The sequence below is a fragment of the Tamandua tetradactyla genome, chromosome 1 (assembly GCF_023851605.1).
Source record: "Tamandua tetradactyla isolate mTamTet1 chromosome 1, mTamTet1.pri, whole genome shotgun sequence".
In the NCBI taxonomy this organism is placed as follows: Eukaryota; Metazoa; Chordata; class Mammalia; order Pilosa; family Myrmecophagidae; genus Tamandua; species Tamandua tetradactyla.
The window spans coordinates 106,669,006-106,685,065 of record NC_135327.1 but is presented as its reverse complement, the minus strand read 5'-3'; the positions used below and the strand labels follow the sequence as shown (position 1 = coordinate 106,685,065).

The 16,060-nt window shown below is 36.0% G+C and overlaps 1 long non-coding RNA gene across 2 annotated transcripts in view; it reads left to right on the top strand.

Moving 5' to 3' along the window:
* LOC143685880 (uncharacterized) overlaps positions 1-13,385 on the top strand; it is a 38,573-nt gene extending 25,188 nt beyond the window's left edge. For both annotated transcript variants that reach the window (XR_013176786.1, XR_013176787.1), the window contains exon 6: positions 13,215-13,385. This is a non-coding gene — a long non-coding RNA (uncharacterized LOC143685880). The remainder of the gene's footprint in view (positions 1-13,214) is intronic.
* Positions 13,386-16,060: the final 2,675 nt, after the last annotated feature.

The following is a 16,060-nucleotide window of genomic DNA, read 5'->3' as shown; positions in this document are numbered from 1 at the left end:
TTTTTCCTGAGTCAATTTATCATATATCCCACCTATATATTAATAAAGACTTTATTTTAGCTTTAATAGAACTATGCTATATCTATAGAATAGATGCATTAATAAATATTTATCTCATGTAAAAGTGAATGAATAGGGAAGGCAGGCCATGGTGGCTCAGCAGGCAGACTTCTTGCCTGCCATGCCAGAGACTCACATTTGGTTCCCGGTGCTTACCCATTGCGAAAAAAAAAAGTGAATGGATAATAGTTTTAAAGTAAAAACTCTGGAAAAGGGTTAAGGCATGAGAATTATTATAATATTTCTTAACATCTGTTTCTAACATGTTACCTCTATATTGGAAAGGAATTAAACTGTGCACTTTATACACTCTAAACCAATTATATTTCCACCCTTCCTGCTACACCCAATGAAAATCTCACAACCATGTTTCAATTACTTTTCTAGCAATATAACTAAATATGATTTGCTTATTATCCTAATTCTGCTTACTTTTCTGAAAAATCCAAATGAATGAAGCATATATATACATAAATTTGTGAAGTCCTAGAAGCCTGGTATAGTGAGAGAGACATGCAATTTCAATTCCAGTAAAGCAAACCATATGTCTAATTAAATCTGTATGTTTTGTATTACTCTCTTCACTAATTGCTGAAAATATATACACATGTTTTTAGCTAATCAGCAATTACTTTGAGCTCTCTCAAATCTCTGGCATCCTACATCCTACATCCTATCTCACCTACTGCTGAGAGCAATACTTAGTAATTCTAAACTTGTATTTGTAGATTTGTAGATGTAGGTTTCTTGCACTTTTATGGACTTTTAAGTACATCAAACAAAAAAATTAGATTTATGATAATATTGTAAATTTTAAGAGACCCTGTGAATGCTCACCTTTGTGCTCTTTTTTTCTTCAACAGAATAGAATAAAAAGCAAATCAAAAGTTGTATGTCTTTTCTTCTAAGAACTGTGTATAAAATTGAAAAGGAACCTGTTTTTGCCCCATACTGACTCATCACACAGCCAAACCATACTCTGTTCTCCTTTCCAATCACTCGTTCATTCCTTCCTCCTTCCTATAATACTTCTATAAGAAGTAGTGGTAAAATGTAGGTTTTCAGCTTGGGTCCACCATTTCAGAAACTATAACTCTCCTCATTAAAGAAGAAAGGAAATATGAAAATGTATAAAAGGCAGTTCTAGTTCTGCTTAATCTAGTACTCCTACAATGGGTGGTTCTGAGAAATGCAGGAGGCTATTTCTAAATTTTGTATAGTTATAAATATTATATATTTATATAATATACCATTTATATAATGGTACAGAATAAGCATCAGTAAATAAAATAGCAAGTTCTTTCATTATCAACCAAATATTGAACTGAACTTTGGTGAAATAATATTGGGGACAGAGAGAAATGCAAGAAGGACATTTAGGCCAAATTTCATTCCACCCTATTTTTGAGTACAGAAATACTATAATTTGATGACACACACAAAGAAACTGATTTTCAAAAATAGACGAAAGTTTCAAAAAGTAAATAAAATTAAAAAATAGATGAAAGTTTCACACGAAGACTTAGCAGGAGCCTAGTGCACATCAGTCCAAATATAAATCATAAGTTTATTATTTTGAGGTTATAAGGGAGAATTAATATGTGCTTGCCACCTCTCCTTTTTAAAGTACTAATGATATTATTAGAAGGCCTGGTTTAGCTGTAGGCAAAGAGTTAAACACTTGGAGCAAAGTATTGTATTGAGTTATAGGTCAATTTCCCATGACTCATCAATATTAACTTTCTCCAATAGAGTGCCCTCCCTTGGGAATTTGGGTTCTTCTTTTTAAATCTATTGTTACACGTATTGGTTTTCCTTAAGAAGGCAATCAAGACTCTTCAAATCAACTCAGAGCTTTAAACAAAATTCCAAGAACAAAGCTGTTTACAGGTCTTCACCTCCACTGCACACATGAAAGCTGAAGTTCAAGCAAAGCAAAACCATTCTTAATTTTTAATTAATGACATGATTTTATTTCACTACATTCCAGTTACTGCTTCTATTGCACCTTCAATTCTTTTCCTAAATAAGCTTTCTCATTTAAATCATTTAGGATTCGTCTCTGTTATCTTCACAGGTCGCATACCCTGAAAACCATTACCTCTGACCCTGATGCAGACTAAGGGTTTTTCTAAAAACTGGACTTGGGCATTATCTAAAGCATCAGGTCATCTTCACAGAGGACCAGAAGCCCCCCTTGGAGCTTCTGCAATAGCATCACTCTCCTGGCAGGCAGACAACTTCATCAGAAAAGTCAGCCAAGGAAAGTCTTTAAATGGAAGTTGTACACACAAAGAGTAAACGCATTAAAAAGTTGCTGACGGGCATGAAATGCTTTGATCTGAAGATGGAAAACTCCAAAGCAGGAAACTTGGTAATTTCTCTGCAGAAAGGATTCAGGGCATTTTGAGTCTGATTGACTCTGTGGTTTCTCAGCACAGCAATTCCATGGGCTAAAATAAATGCAGAAATGGTATTTTGGGACCACAGCTGCAGAAGAGAGCATGGTGAATTTCAATGAAAACCTAATTGAATTTTGAAGTTCAGTTCTTAAAACTGTTAGAGACATGAGAAAAGTAATATTGTTTCCTGAAATTTTACTGTTTCCATCAAAGAAGCAAAAAAGAAAACCTACTTATTTGTTTCCATTCTTAAGAGAATTATTACATCCCTGTTTCCTGGAGCCATGAGATAGCTGCTCTGAAGTCCCAAAAAACAAAAGAAGGTTAGAATCCTTCTCATTTTACAATTTAAATGTTGAAAAGAGAAAAACCAATGACTAATCTGACAGGACTGAAATTCAGAGACAGACAAGCACACACCTGAGTAATGATTAATTACATTATTATCTTCATGAACAGGTTTTTTACATTGGTCAGTCTATGTAAACCAATTTCATACAGAGCTTGTCTCAGTGAGCAGTTGTTTGGTGCAATTTAGTATTAGCTTTGACCACCATATGCATACATAAATAATAAAAAATAAGGGGCACTCAAGCAGAACTTTATACATAAATAGTATTTTATACAAATAGCATGGGGGGATATAAGTATGCTTAAATGGGATTAGATATCTGATCAGATCTCAGAAATTTTAACTCAACAAATTCTAAAGATACACATTTTAAATAGAGTGTTAAAGATTAGAACTAAACAGAATGATAAATAGAATAGAACAAGGGTTAATAATTTGGGTTCCTGAATCTGAATGCCTACAACTTATTGGATATATGGCCTGGCACAAGATGCTTCAACATTCTGTGCCTTTGTTTTCTTTACTGGGAAATGGAGACTGTAATAGAATCTTTTATTATAAGATTCAAGTTAGTTCATATATAACGCTCTTGGAATGGTGTATAGCACCAGAAAGCACTCAATAAATACTAGTTACTATTAGTAGGGGTGCAGGACAGTTAAAAGAACAGTCAACCTTATGTTAAGAATCTGGCTGTGGTTCTACAGCTAGTTAAATTCTCCAGACCTCATCCTGACCATCTGTAAAAAAGAAAAGGGACTGGGCTAGACCCATCTCTAAAGTTCCTTCCAACTTTAAAACATATCACTTTACAATACATTGACGTAGGAGTGTGCGGCACAGTGAAAAGTTGTTAAGCAGGAGACTGAAAAAAAAAAAGAAAACACAAAAGAAAGTTGAAAAAACTTGCTTGTAAGGACAGAAGACGTAGATTAAGAAAAATATCCTACAAGTGATATTGTTTTAGCAGAGTGTCTTTAAACGCACTTAATCACTTTCGCAAAGATGTACTTCATGGATTCTGCTTCCTCACCTGGTGTCTTTCTCCTCAGCGACCTCCTCTTGGGACTTCACTGCCATGTTCCACTAAGATGGGTCTCAACAAGGTCACAATGATTCCATTTTGCTGACGCCAAAGGTCACACCTTTGATGGCCCTGTCCTCCAACTCCCAGTAGCACCTGACACAGCTTTTTTTCTTCTTTTTCTACTCCCCAGCCATATTTTCTTTTTAAAAGGTAAATATATTCTTTCAATCCCCTGCTTAAAATCCTGCAGTGGTTTCCCATGTTATTTATACCAAATACAAACATTTTCCCTTGAATTTCAGGTGCTTCGTGATCTAGCCACATCTGACCTTCTTTTCTACCATTCCTTCCTTGCTCACTGCCATCCCTCTAGCCACAGTGACCGTCTTTCTGATCCTTGCACATTCCAAAGTTCTTTCTGTCTGAGACCTCTGGTCCCACTCCCTGGAGTTTTCTTTCCACACATCATGGCTCACTTCTCACTCTCAGCTTAGATGTTTCCTCCTCAGAGAGCCCTCCCTGGTTAAATAGTAACCACTTCTCTCAGTTAGTCTCTCTCTCCTGTTTCATGCTCTCAATGAAACTGATTACCACCTGAAATCATCTTATTCATTTTTTCTCTATCTCTTTCTTTCAATGAAGGTAAGTTTCATGAGTACAGGGGCCTTGTCTGGCTTAATTCCAAGAGAAAAATGTTCTCAATAAATATTTATCAAATGAAAGATAAAGAACCCAGTCTCTTTTGCATCATATTCAAAGTGGCCTCTGCCTTCCTAAACTCTAAAAATCTTTATTGTTAGTTCCACTTGATTGATATCTATCTTATCCTGTATTATTATGACTTTCTTTCTGTGTGTATGTCTTATTTCTCCAACCATAAGATAAGATCCTTGTGGGCTGAGACCGTGTCAGACATTATAAATGTCTTGCAGAATCTAAACAGGTCTTTACCCACAGAATTTCATTAAATATCTATTAAAATAATTATTTTAAAGGGGGACAACAAGTAGAATCTTAATTTATAAAAACCTAAATTATTCACAACTGAACATACAAAAGGAGAAAACAAAAAGGAGAAATAGTACTTAAATGTTTTAATAAAAGCATGTCCATCCAACGGATTATGTGTTCAAAACTGATATTTTCCTGGATAGTGGGAAAGGAGTTAGCAATGGACTTCAGTTTTTTTAATAAGCAATGCAAACTGTTCTGTTTTTATAAAAAAATGATTTGTTACTATGTTAAGAACAACCAATATACAATCCAAATGTCTAACAACATAATCTAAAGAAAATCCAGTCTTGGTTGAACATTGTTCACTTTATATTTTGCATCTTGTCATAGTTAATGCCCTAAGGCAAGATTTCCATTGTCTGCCTTAAAATCAAAGCAATCTTTCTAAATAACAAGTATCCTTTTATCACCTCTGACTTTAACACTCCGCCAGGATTCCCCAGGCTTGGACTCTATGGTTCAAATGCCTTAGCATTTCAAATAAGGCTTTTCTTGATTCACCCTCTATTCACACCTCCGTCTCACTTCCCATTCTCTCTAATTCTCTCTCATTCTCTTTCTTTCTCTCTCTCTCTCTCTCTCTCTCTCTCTCTCTCTCTCTCTCTCTCTCTCGCTCTCGCTCTCGCTCTCGCTCTCGCTCTTGCTCTCGCTCCTCTTCTGGGTGCCTCAGCCCCAACACACCCTCAGTGCCAGATACAATTAAAGTCATGTCTCTCAATGAACCTCACTACAACCCCTAGCAGTCTGTTTTCTCTGACTGAAATAACTTGACCTCTACCATGCCCTTAGTTAGCCTGATTAACTCCCAGCCATCTGTTTGGGATCACCAACTCCAGCAAATCTCTCCTGCCTCTCCATCCTTCTGGCCAGATGGGGTTAAGCCTCTTCTGTCGGTTCTCCTAGTATTTGTACTTACTCCCAAAAAGCATGTATTCCATACTTTTAACAATATTTCCGATTCACCAGGCTGTCTCCTTGCAGTCAAAGACAAGGTGCCCATCACCATTATATCTCCAATGCCTCATACATAATAGGTCCTTAAGAAACAGTTTTGAATAAATAAATAAATGGGTGGATGAGATTTTTCATCTCTTAATGTGGCTTATTAAAATAATTTATTACCTTCAAATGTAATTTACTTGAATAAAAAAAACTCATGGAAATAGTGTGCCTACTGATAGGAAATTTCACATACAATATCAGTAAACTGCTTATCTTTGAAATAGGAATACATAGTCACAGCTCTTTGCTCAATGCTATCTTCTCAGAAATGGCAAAAATAAATAATTCCAAAACAATCTTTAACAAATATTCTTGTAAATACATAACAAACATGCCATGATTACCAAAAGAATGCTAAGGGTTTTCTCATTTAGCCAGATAGCCTCTAAGACTTATAATAAGCAGTAAAGAAAAAAATTCTGGTAAGGAGAAATACTGCCCCAAATCCTTTTTATGTCTATTTCTTTGGCACAACTGTTTAGGTAAATGTTACTTAAGAAGTCTGCAAATTAACTAGTACTGTTTTTTCTAAAGTATAAAATACATGTCACAGCTGTCTTTAAGGGCAAAATATTTGGGGCTGGTTCATAAAATCTATATCTATTGTGTTTACTGGCAATTGTATTTTAAAGTATTTTTAAGAATAAATGGCTTTGAAGGTAGAAATAGTTGCTTTATTTTGAATGCAGTCACTTCAGGGGAGATTATATAAAGATATCCTGATTTTTTAGCAATGCCAGTCAAGCTCTTTTTATGATTGTGGTAGTGTGGTACAACAAAAATAGAACATTTTCCATTATTCTACAAGCATTTGAACTTATATGCTCAGTATAGAACTATACACTTAAAAATGACTAGTCATATGAGTTTTCTTACAGTGTCACCCAAACAAAATAAGTCCATTAAATATGTCTAAGTTCCAAAATGTAAATTTCTTTAAAGCTCAAAATTCAATCTATGTTGTTTTGTTCTGTTCAACAAAGACAATACTACACTGTCTTAGCTAACCCACCCTTATTGTAAATCTTAGAATTGGGTAGAGTACACTACTAGTGATCAAGAGGGAAGGGTAAGGGTTTTGGGATGTTTGGGTTTTTTTTCTTTTTATTTCTTTCTCTGGAGTAATGCAAATATTCTAAAAACGATGATGATGTTGAATGCCCAACTGTGTGATGATACTCTGAACTACTGATTGTATACTTTGGATGGATTGTATGGTATGTGAATATATCTCCATAAAATTACATTTAAAAAATTCAATCTATGAGACATCCACTTCTGAGAAGATGAGTAGACATTCTTTTCCTTATTCCTCCTGCTAAGTACAACTGAAAATTCTAGGCTTAAATATAAAACAAATAAAAGAGGACTTTGAAAGAAGGTGAGAGAGCAGCCCTGCTAGGCTTTTTGGGATCTAAGGAATGCCTGGGTTTTCTTTATGCCTCAAGTATCCAAGACCCAAGTTGTGGGACTATAATAAAATGTCTTACATTCATGACATCAGAGTCCCAGAAGGAGAGAAAAGGGTGGGGCTAAAAAAGTACCTGCAGAGATAATGACCTGAAATGTTTCAAATTTGGCAAAAGACATAAATTTATAGTTGCAAGAAACTAAGCAAATCCAAATAGAATATATTCATAAAACATCCACACCAAGGCACATCTGAGTCAAATTTCTGAAAATTAAAGGCAGGAAGAAAACTTTAAAAAAAGCAAGAAATACAAAAAGAGAGTCAACACACAAATTACCATTTCAGGAATGAATCAGGAGCATATTACAGAACCTGCAGATATGCAAAGATAATAAGAAACACCATGCACAGCTCATACACATACATACGACAACTTAAACGAAGTGGATATCTTCCTCAAAAAACACAAACTACCTCAATTCACCCAAGATTAAATAGATAATTTGAATAGTCATTAATCATTAGAGATATTAAATTAATAATTTTAAGAAAATGAAAGGGCAATCTCCAGGCCCAGATCATTTACTAGATAATCTCACCAATGTTTAAAGACTAATTAACACCAAATTCAACACAATCTATTTCAGAAAACAGAACAGGAAGGAACAGTTCCAAGTCAATTTTATGAAACTAGTATTAACTGATACCAAGAACAGACTGATATTCAAATAGAGTTGAGAGATTATTCTGGAGGTTATTTTTATGCATTATGAAGATATCTCTTTTTACTTTGTAGAGTATTAGAGTAGTGGGAATGGAAGTACCTGAAACTGCTGAGAAGTGTTCCAGTAGCCTTGATTCTTTAAGATGATTGTATAAAGATATAACTTTTACAATATGACTGTTTGATTGTGAAAACCTTGTGTCTGATGCTCCATTTATCCAGGGTATGGACAGATGAGTAAAAAAAAAAATGATTAAAAATTAAATAAATAATGGGAGGTAGATAAAGGGTAAAAAAATGGGTAGATTGAAATGTTAGTGGTCAATGAGAGGGATGTATGAGTTCCTTCTTTTTCTGGGATGTTCTAAATGTTCTAAAAATGATCATGGTGATGAATACACAATTCTGTGATGATACTGTGATTGTATACCATGTGCTCTAATTTGAAAGCTGTGGAAATGGGATATATTAGAAATGGAATGGCTTTTAAGAAGGGGAATTTATTAAGTGGCAAGTTTATAGTTCTAAGGCCAAGAAAATGTCCAAATTAAAGCAAGGCTATAAAAATGTACAATCTAAAGCATCCACGGAAATATACCTTGGTTTAAGAAGGCCAATGATATGCAGGGTTTCACTCCCAGCTGGAATAGCAAATGACAATATCTGTAGATTTCTCTCTAGTCTTCTTCAACAGCTTGTCTGGGACTCTGTGATTCTAGAGGCTCTTTCCAAAATGGTCCCCTCTTAAAGGGCTTCAGTAAGCAGCCCCACCTGGAATGGATGGAGATATATCTCTATGGAAACCATCTAATCAAAAGTTACCACCCACAATTGGGTGGGTCACATCTCCATGGAAACAATAAGAAAGCTTCCACCCAGCAATACTGAATGAGGATTAAAGGACATGGCTTTCCTGGGATACACGATAGTTTCAAATTGGCACACCATGTATAGACTGTATGTGTGTGTGAAGATTTTTCAGCAAAAAATACTTTTTAAAAACAAGACAGATAGTACAAAAGAATAAAAATTACCAGATCAATATTCTTCATGAGTATATGCACGAAGGTCTTTAAAATACTGATGTCTTTGTTTTAGACTGCTATGATAAATATGACACAATGGGTTGTCTTGTGTGTGTGTGTGTGTAAAAACTCTTTATTTTCAGCTTTCAGAAATAATTCAGAGACAAAAGACATAAGTGTAACTATAGGTCAGAATGTAAATTTTACAAACCTTGATAATATAAAAGTAAAAGTATAGTTGATCAAAACTGGGGGGTAAAAACCTATAACTGTGAAATTGTAACTCATACCAAATTCTGACATCTGTTCTACACCTAATTGTTGCACTGTTCATTGAAATTTATTGCTTTTTTGCATATAAGTTATGTTTCACAAAAAAGAAAAAGTCATGATAAAAAGTACATACATATTCCTTCTAGCCTTCAATGTTCTGGAAGGAAAAATCTGAGAGGATTGTATGGTAACCCATAACAAATTCTGGGATCTGTCCTGTAACTACTTGTTGAAGAGTACCTTGAAAACCATTGCTTTTTTATTTCTTTTCTATGTATATATGTTATTTTATACAATAAAAAAGTTTTTAAAAAGGCCCATACACCTAAACATAAGAGCTAAAACCATTAAATTTTCCGAAGAAATTTTAGCAGAAGTCTTAGTGATATTAAGTCAGGCAAAGATTCCTTAAATGAGACACAAAAAGCACAATCCATAAAAGAAAATATGAATAAATTGGACTTCATCAAAATTAAAATGTTTACTATTTACAAGACATTTATGTAATGAGCAAAGATCTGAGCAGACTTGGATAAAGAACATATATGGATAGAAAATAAGCATATGAAGATATACTCAACATCATAAGCAATAAGGGAAATTCAAATTAAAACCACAATGAAATGCCACTACATACCAAATAAAATTACTACTCAATGAGAAAAAAAAAATACTGTCAATACCAATCATTGTCAAAACCAATTATTGACAAGGGTATGGAACAATAGGAAATATCAATCATTGCTGGTGGGAATGCAACCTGGTACAGTTGCTTTTGAAACAGTTTATTTCTATACTCTTAAAAACACACTTAATATATGACCTAGCAATTCTACTCCTAGGTTTTTACCCAGGAAATGAAGATGCATGTCTGCCCAAAGGCTTTACATGATTTTTCATACCAGCTTTATCCATAATAACCATAAACTGAAAAAAATACAAATGTCATTCAACTGGTAAATGGATAAACAAATTGTGATATGTCCATAAAATGATTATTCAACAATAAATAGGATAGAATATAAGCAACAACATTAATGAATTTCAAACAATTATGCTAAATGAAAGAAGGCAAACCCCACCACCACCACCACTACTACACCCCCCAAAAATACTACATGCCAATTGATTTATTCCTAAGAAATGCTACAAAAGTCAAACTTTTAATGACAGAGAGCAGATCAGCTGTTAACAGGGACCCGAAAATCAGGGGAGGAGACTGACTGCAAATGGACCCCAAGGAACTTTTGGTGTGAAGGAAATGTTCTATATAAGAATGTGGTGGTGGTTACACAAGTATATACATTTGTCAAAACGTATCAAATTGTACACTTAAAATACGTGAATTTTACTTATGTTCATTATATCCAATAAAAATGACAGATGTCATATTTACCGTCATAATTAACATATACTAAAAAAAAAAAAAAGCAAAACTGGGTGATAGAGAGAAAGGTCCTAATAGCCTCAATGTACCAACTGGGAAATGAGAGCTATTAGCTAAAACTGATGTATCAACAACAAAAACATTTACAAGGAAAAGATTAAAGGATAAGTCTAGGTTTAGGAAGGACAGGGAACTGTTATCTGTTATAAGCTCTTTAGAATAATTTGTTTTTACCATGTACATTGATTCTATAACTTTGATTAAAAATCAGTACCTGTTCAAGTGATGTCCAAAGACACATGTGCTGCCACTCGGTTAGAGCCAATTATGCCCTGTGCACCACCTGGGCTGTATCACCTACACGAATGTTACACGCAAGTTAGGGACAGTATAATGTACAGGCAAGCTACTCTGCCTCAGTCACCATCATCTGGTGATGTCCTCTCCTTTTTCTTCTGAGTTCCCAATGACTTCCAGCTTCTCTTCAAAAGTCTTCCAGTAATAAGGTTAAGACCCAGCCTTATTCAGTTAGCCACAGTTTATCTAAAAGGTCCTATTTACAAAATGGATTCACACCTACAGGAATGGGATTAAGGGCATTTTTTTTTTCTGGGGTACATAACTGAGTCTACCACAATCAGCAAATAAGATTCACAACATATCAAAAGAATCACAGAATGTGACCAGATATGCACATCTGGTCCAATATCTGTGATAAAGAACATCCACAAAGAACCCACAGTAAACATTATACTGTGGAAAACTGAAGATGGCAAGGATGTCCACTTTCACCACTTTCATTCAACATGGTCTTAGATATTCTAGACAGTTTAGAGAGTGAAGAAAAGGAAATAAAGATGTGTGTGGACAGAAAAGGACTTAAAAGTCAAACACAAAACTATAACACTTTCAGAAACCATATAGGAGAAAACCATGGGATCTAGGGCTTGGCAATGAGTTCTTAAACTTGATGTTAAAAGCAGGGTTCAAAAACAGAAAAAAAATGATAACTTGGACTTCATTAAACTGTAAAGCTTCATTAAACTGTTAAAGCTTGTAAAGATGTTGTTAAAAGGAAGAAAAGACAAACTGTATTCTGGGAGAAAATATTTGCAAACTACAAATCTGACAAGGGACTAGTATCTAGAATACATCAAAATATAATAGTTAAAAATCAAATCAGAAAATGGACAAAAGACATGAAGGACATTTTACCAAAGATGCCAAATATCACATGAGAAGATGTGTAACATTCATAGCCATCAGGGAAATAGAAAATTAATACCAAAATGAGATATCATTACACACCCATGAGAATGACTAAAATAAAATAGTGACAACACCAAATGCTGACAAGGATGGGGAAAAACTGGATCACTCATATATTGCAGATAGGAACGTAAAATGGTTACAACCACTCTAGAAAATAGTAAGGCATTTCTTAAAAAACTAAACACACAACAACTACACACCCCAACAGTTGCACTACTAGGTGCAGAACCATGCACATAAATGTTAATAGTAGCTTTAATCATAGTAGCTAAAGATTAGAGACAACACAGAGGTTTTTCAATGGATGAATGGTTAAACAAACAAATCCATACAATGGAATACTACTCATCAATAAAAAGGAACAATCTATTGACATGTCCACAATCTAGATGGGTCTCCAGAGAATTATGTTGAGTGAAAAAAGACCAATCCCAAAAGGTTACATACTGTATGATTCCATGTCTATAACATTCTTCAAATGACAAAATTATTAAAATGGAAACTGTTTAGTGATCACCAGGGATTAAGGAGAGAATGGGAGTGGTAGGAAATGTGTGGCTATAAAAAGACAACATGGGAAATCCTCGTGGTGATTATAACATTCCAAATTTGACTGTCGCAATGTCAATATCCTGATTGTGATATTGTACTATAGCTTTGCAAGTTTTAGCATTGAGGAAAACTGGGTAAAGAGCACAAAGTATCTTGGTGTTCCTTATTTCAACTACATGTGATTCTACAATTACCTTTAAAAATAATCTATATTGTATGACTCTTCAACAATGAATGTGTGAGCTGGAATTTAAGTGGGTATTTGTAAAGGGAATATAGGCAGATGGAAATCTTTCCAACCCTGCCTTTTGTCAACAGAGTAATCATATACTACATGACTCAAAGGCACAGAAAGCCAATAGGTTGAGTAAGAAGATTCCATTTTACAACAGCGATTTTCTAACCAGAAACAGTCATAGGTTGATGTCACATGACCTGGGAAAATGAAAACATAATTATTGCGTTATAATATGGTGAAATAGGTAATAGACTATTGAACTCTTCAAACGGTTTGGCATTTCAACTAAATGGCTTAAATTCTATCTAGACCCAATATTTGTGTTAATTCATCAGCGACTGCTGACTCAAATGATGTAAAAGCTGTTTATTTTATTAGGAAACAAAGGGGTGTACTTTGTTCTTTTGATATGAATCACAGTAGAACTTGGAGGAACCTTTGAGACTATCCAGCACATTTTTTTCCCATTTAATAGGAGAGGAAATGGAGGCTAATGAAGATCAAATACTTCGTTCAAGATGAAGCTGCTAGTATCCAGCACCCAAGGCTTCCTGTGCTGATTCTTATGACTATTTATATAATGAACCACTTTGACTTAAAAGCCAGAACTACAATAGCCTTTTATTACTGTCACAAAATAAAGCAATGAGACACTAACAGAATTGCACTCTGCATCCTGCATGTCCTTCTAAAGGCAGTAGGAAAAGGCGTGGCACTAACACATGTGTGAAGTTACATTTAACCTCAAGACATGATTTTACTCCCTCTCACCAGGCTCATGTTTTTATGGGTTTTAATTAGCTGTGTTCCTTTATAATACCTGCCACTCCCTTTCCCTTTGCATGTTTTTCTCAGGCTAAACAGCAAGCTACCTAGGGAGGAGGGAAATCATCTTTGTTTGATACTCTGTTTGTGGTCACTAATGACAGCATTGAAGATTAAGGTGCAACAGAAGAGATGCAATGATGACAGTACTTCAGGGAAATAAAATAGGAATCTGAAGACAGTTCAACTGAATTCTTATACCCCTGTACTAAGCCTCTAACCACTTACTGTTCTTTTTCAAATTATTAAGAATTATCCTACAAGAAAAGAACCGCTTTTCTTTAGCCGCAAAGATTTTTTTTTCACCCCGATGTCAACTGCAAAGTTTAGCAGCTTCCCCTAAAATATTCTAGCGTCCCTTAATGAACCCTTACAGTTCATTATTATCCATTATGCCATCTGCGCATTTCGATACATCCATATTCTTTGTCAACAATACCTGTATCTTCATCCTGTCCTGGTGTTAGATGAAGCACATCAGGGGAAGGATGTCAGTCCTATCTCAGTAAATGTGCTGCTGAAGCAAGCACCAAAGGACAGCTTGTTAAATAACTCTGACATGATTTTGTCTGGTCTGAGACTGTTTTTTTGTTTTTGCTGGCACATAAAAAATAATACCAAATGGTTTATTTAACACAATTTTGTGCAGATGCTAAAGGATTAATTGAAAATGGAAAACCTTATTGTGGAATGCAGGCTAACCAAATTTTACAACATATTTGATTTAAACAACCAGATGTAAATACAATTTGATGTTGTTTACAAGGTACTTGACACTGCTTACAATTGGCTTGTGATATTATTTCAGACTTTTCTCTTCCCTAAGGAGTTTGGGACAGCGCTCTGTTCCAATCCAGCCATCCCCTCCTTGTCTCATCCAAATTCACAGCACTCCTCTTCCTGTCCTGTGCAGCCTTAGTCACATTGGGAATGTCTTGGGATTGGGCATTCACGTTCCGAATTTGGGCCCTTCTTATTTCAGGGAAGTTGTCCTTCTCTAAATCTGTAATGGTGTGCACTTCACAGTCATACCCAGTCGCTTTCAGCAGCTGCAGTATCCATTGGCCTGGGCAGCTGGGGTACCACAGGAGATTGACACGTCAGAGGTTCAGGAAAAGAACAATCAAAACTCCAAATGAAATAAAAATACCTGTCCAAAAAGACAGAAAGGATGAAGTCTTTCAGAGCAGATTGTGAATCGGAGGAAGCAGTGGGTCCAGGCACAGCAGGCGTTCCCATCACAATCATCCTTCCTCCTTCCCTGCACCCCACCCAACCCCTGCAAGGAGAGGGCTGCTCAGGTAGTCGTCAGCCCTTCCGGGGACTTCCTATGGAGAAAGCTGGTCAGGAGAAGGGAATGGAGTTTCTTTCCATCCTGCAGAGGGAGAAGAGACCCAGGGGTCGGTGAATCAGGGATCAGCAGCACAGTGCGGGGAGGATGGGGGTGTGGGGGCAAGGCTGACCCATTCCGGGGAGGCCAGCTGTAGTGCCAAGAGCTGGGGGGCAGCAGGGCAATGCCGAAACTGGCAGGGGAGGGCAGGCGACGTTGAGGTCAGCCCAGGCAAGCGCTGAGGACCTGGAGCCCCTCGTTTGACACACATCAGAACACCCAAAAGGAGGTCCAGGAGAGAGCCTACACCTCCTCCTCATTGGTGGAGCAGGGCCCAAACTTGGGTACTGTGCTTCAGTTGTCTCACTAGTTGCGGACACAAGACCTCTTGCGTGGAGGGGCTCCCTCTCCGGTTGACTCTGTGGTGTCCCAGCACCTCTCCTTCAGCTGGTTCTCTCACTTCCTCTGCTCTCTTCTTCCAATCTGTGCTCTTTGAATAACGAATGCCATTTTCTGTTTGCCCAAAGGCAAACTCCTGGTTGGTATACAAGGTAAAAATTAATCTGATTTTCAGTTAAAACTGGGGCTCCTTAATATTTTGTGTTTGTAAGGGTTGTGATGAATAAGAAGAGAAAATAGTTATCTGATTCCTAATGGTCATGTTTTGGGGTGGGGGTGGGGTGCACAGTCTGGGAATGGAACCCAGGTCTCCACATGGAAGGCGCGCTGTGCTTGCTACCACTGAACTGCCCTGCTGGTCATTTTTATATGAGATAAATAATAAAGGTCTTCTCTGTTAGAAGTCACATTTGAATACTACTTATTACATTTAAATGTAAAAAACATATTTAGCTCATTCCTCGAATATAGTATAGATATCATGTGGGTAATGACATATAGCTCAGAAATGCTTAATCATATTGAAATAACTAACATAATTCCTTTAATGGTAATAACTACACAAAAAGACATCAATATTGTCTTTTAAAATTCACAAAATACTTTCACGAAATTCTCATGACAGTTCCAAGGGGCAAATATTTTTGTTCCCACCTGTATTTTCTACCTCAGGAAAATACAAACAGAATGCTCTAAGAAAGTAAAGAGTTTGAAAAATGCCTAGCAAAGCCAGATTGGGTGTCGAGGTTTAGATTATTTAACAAATA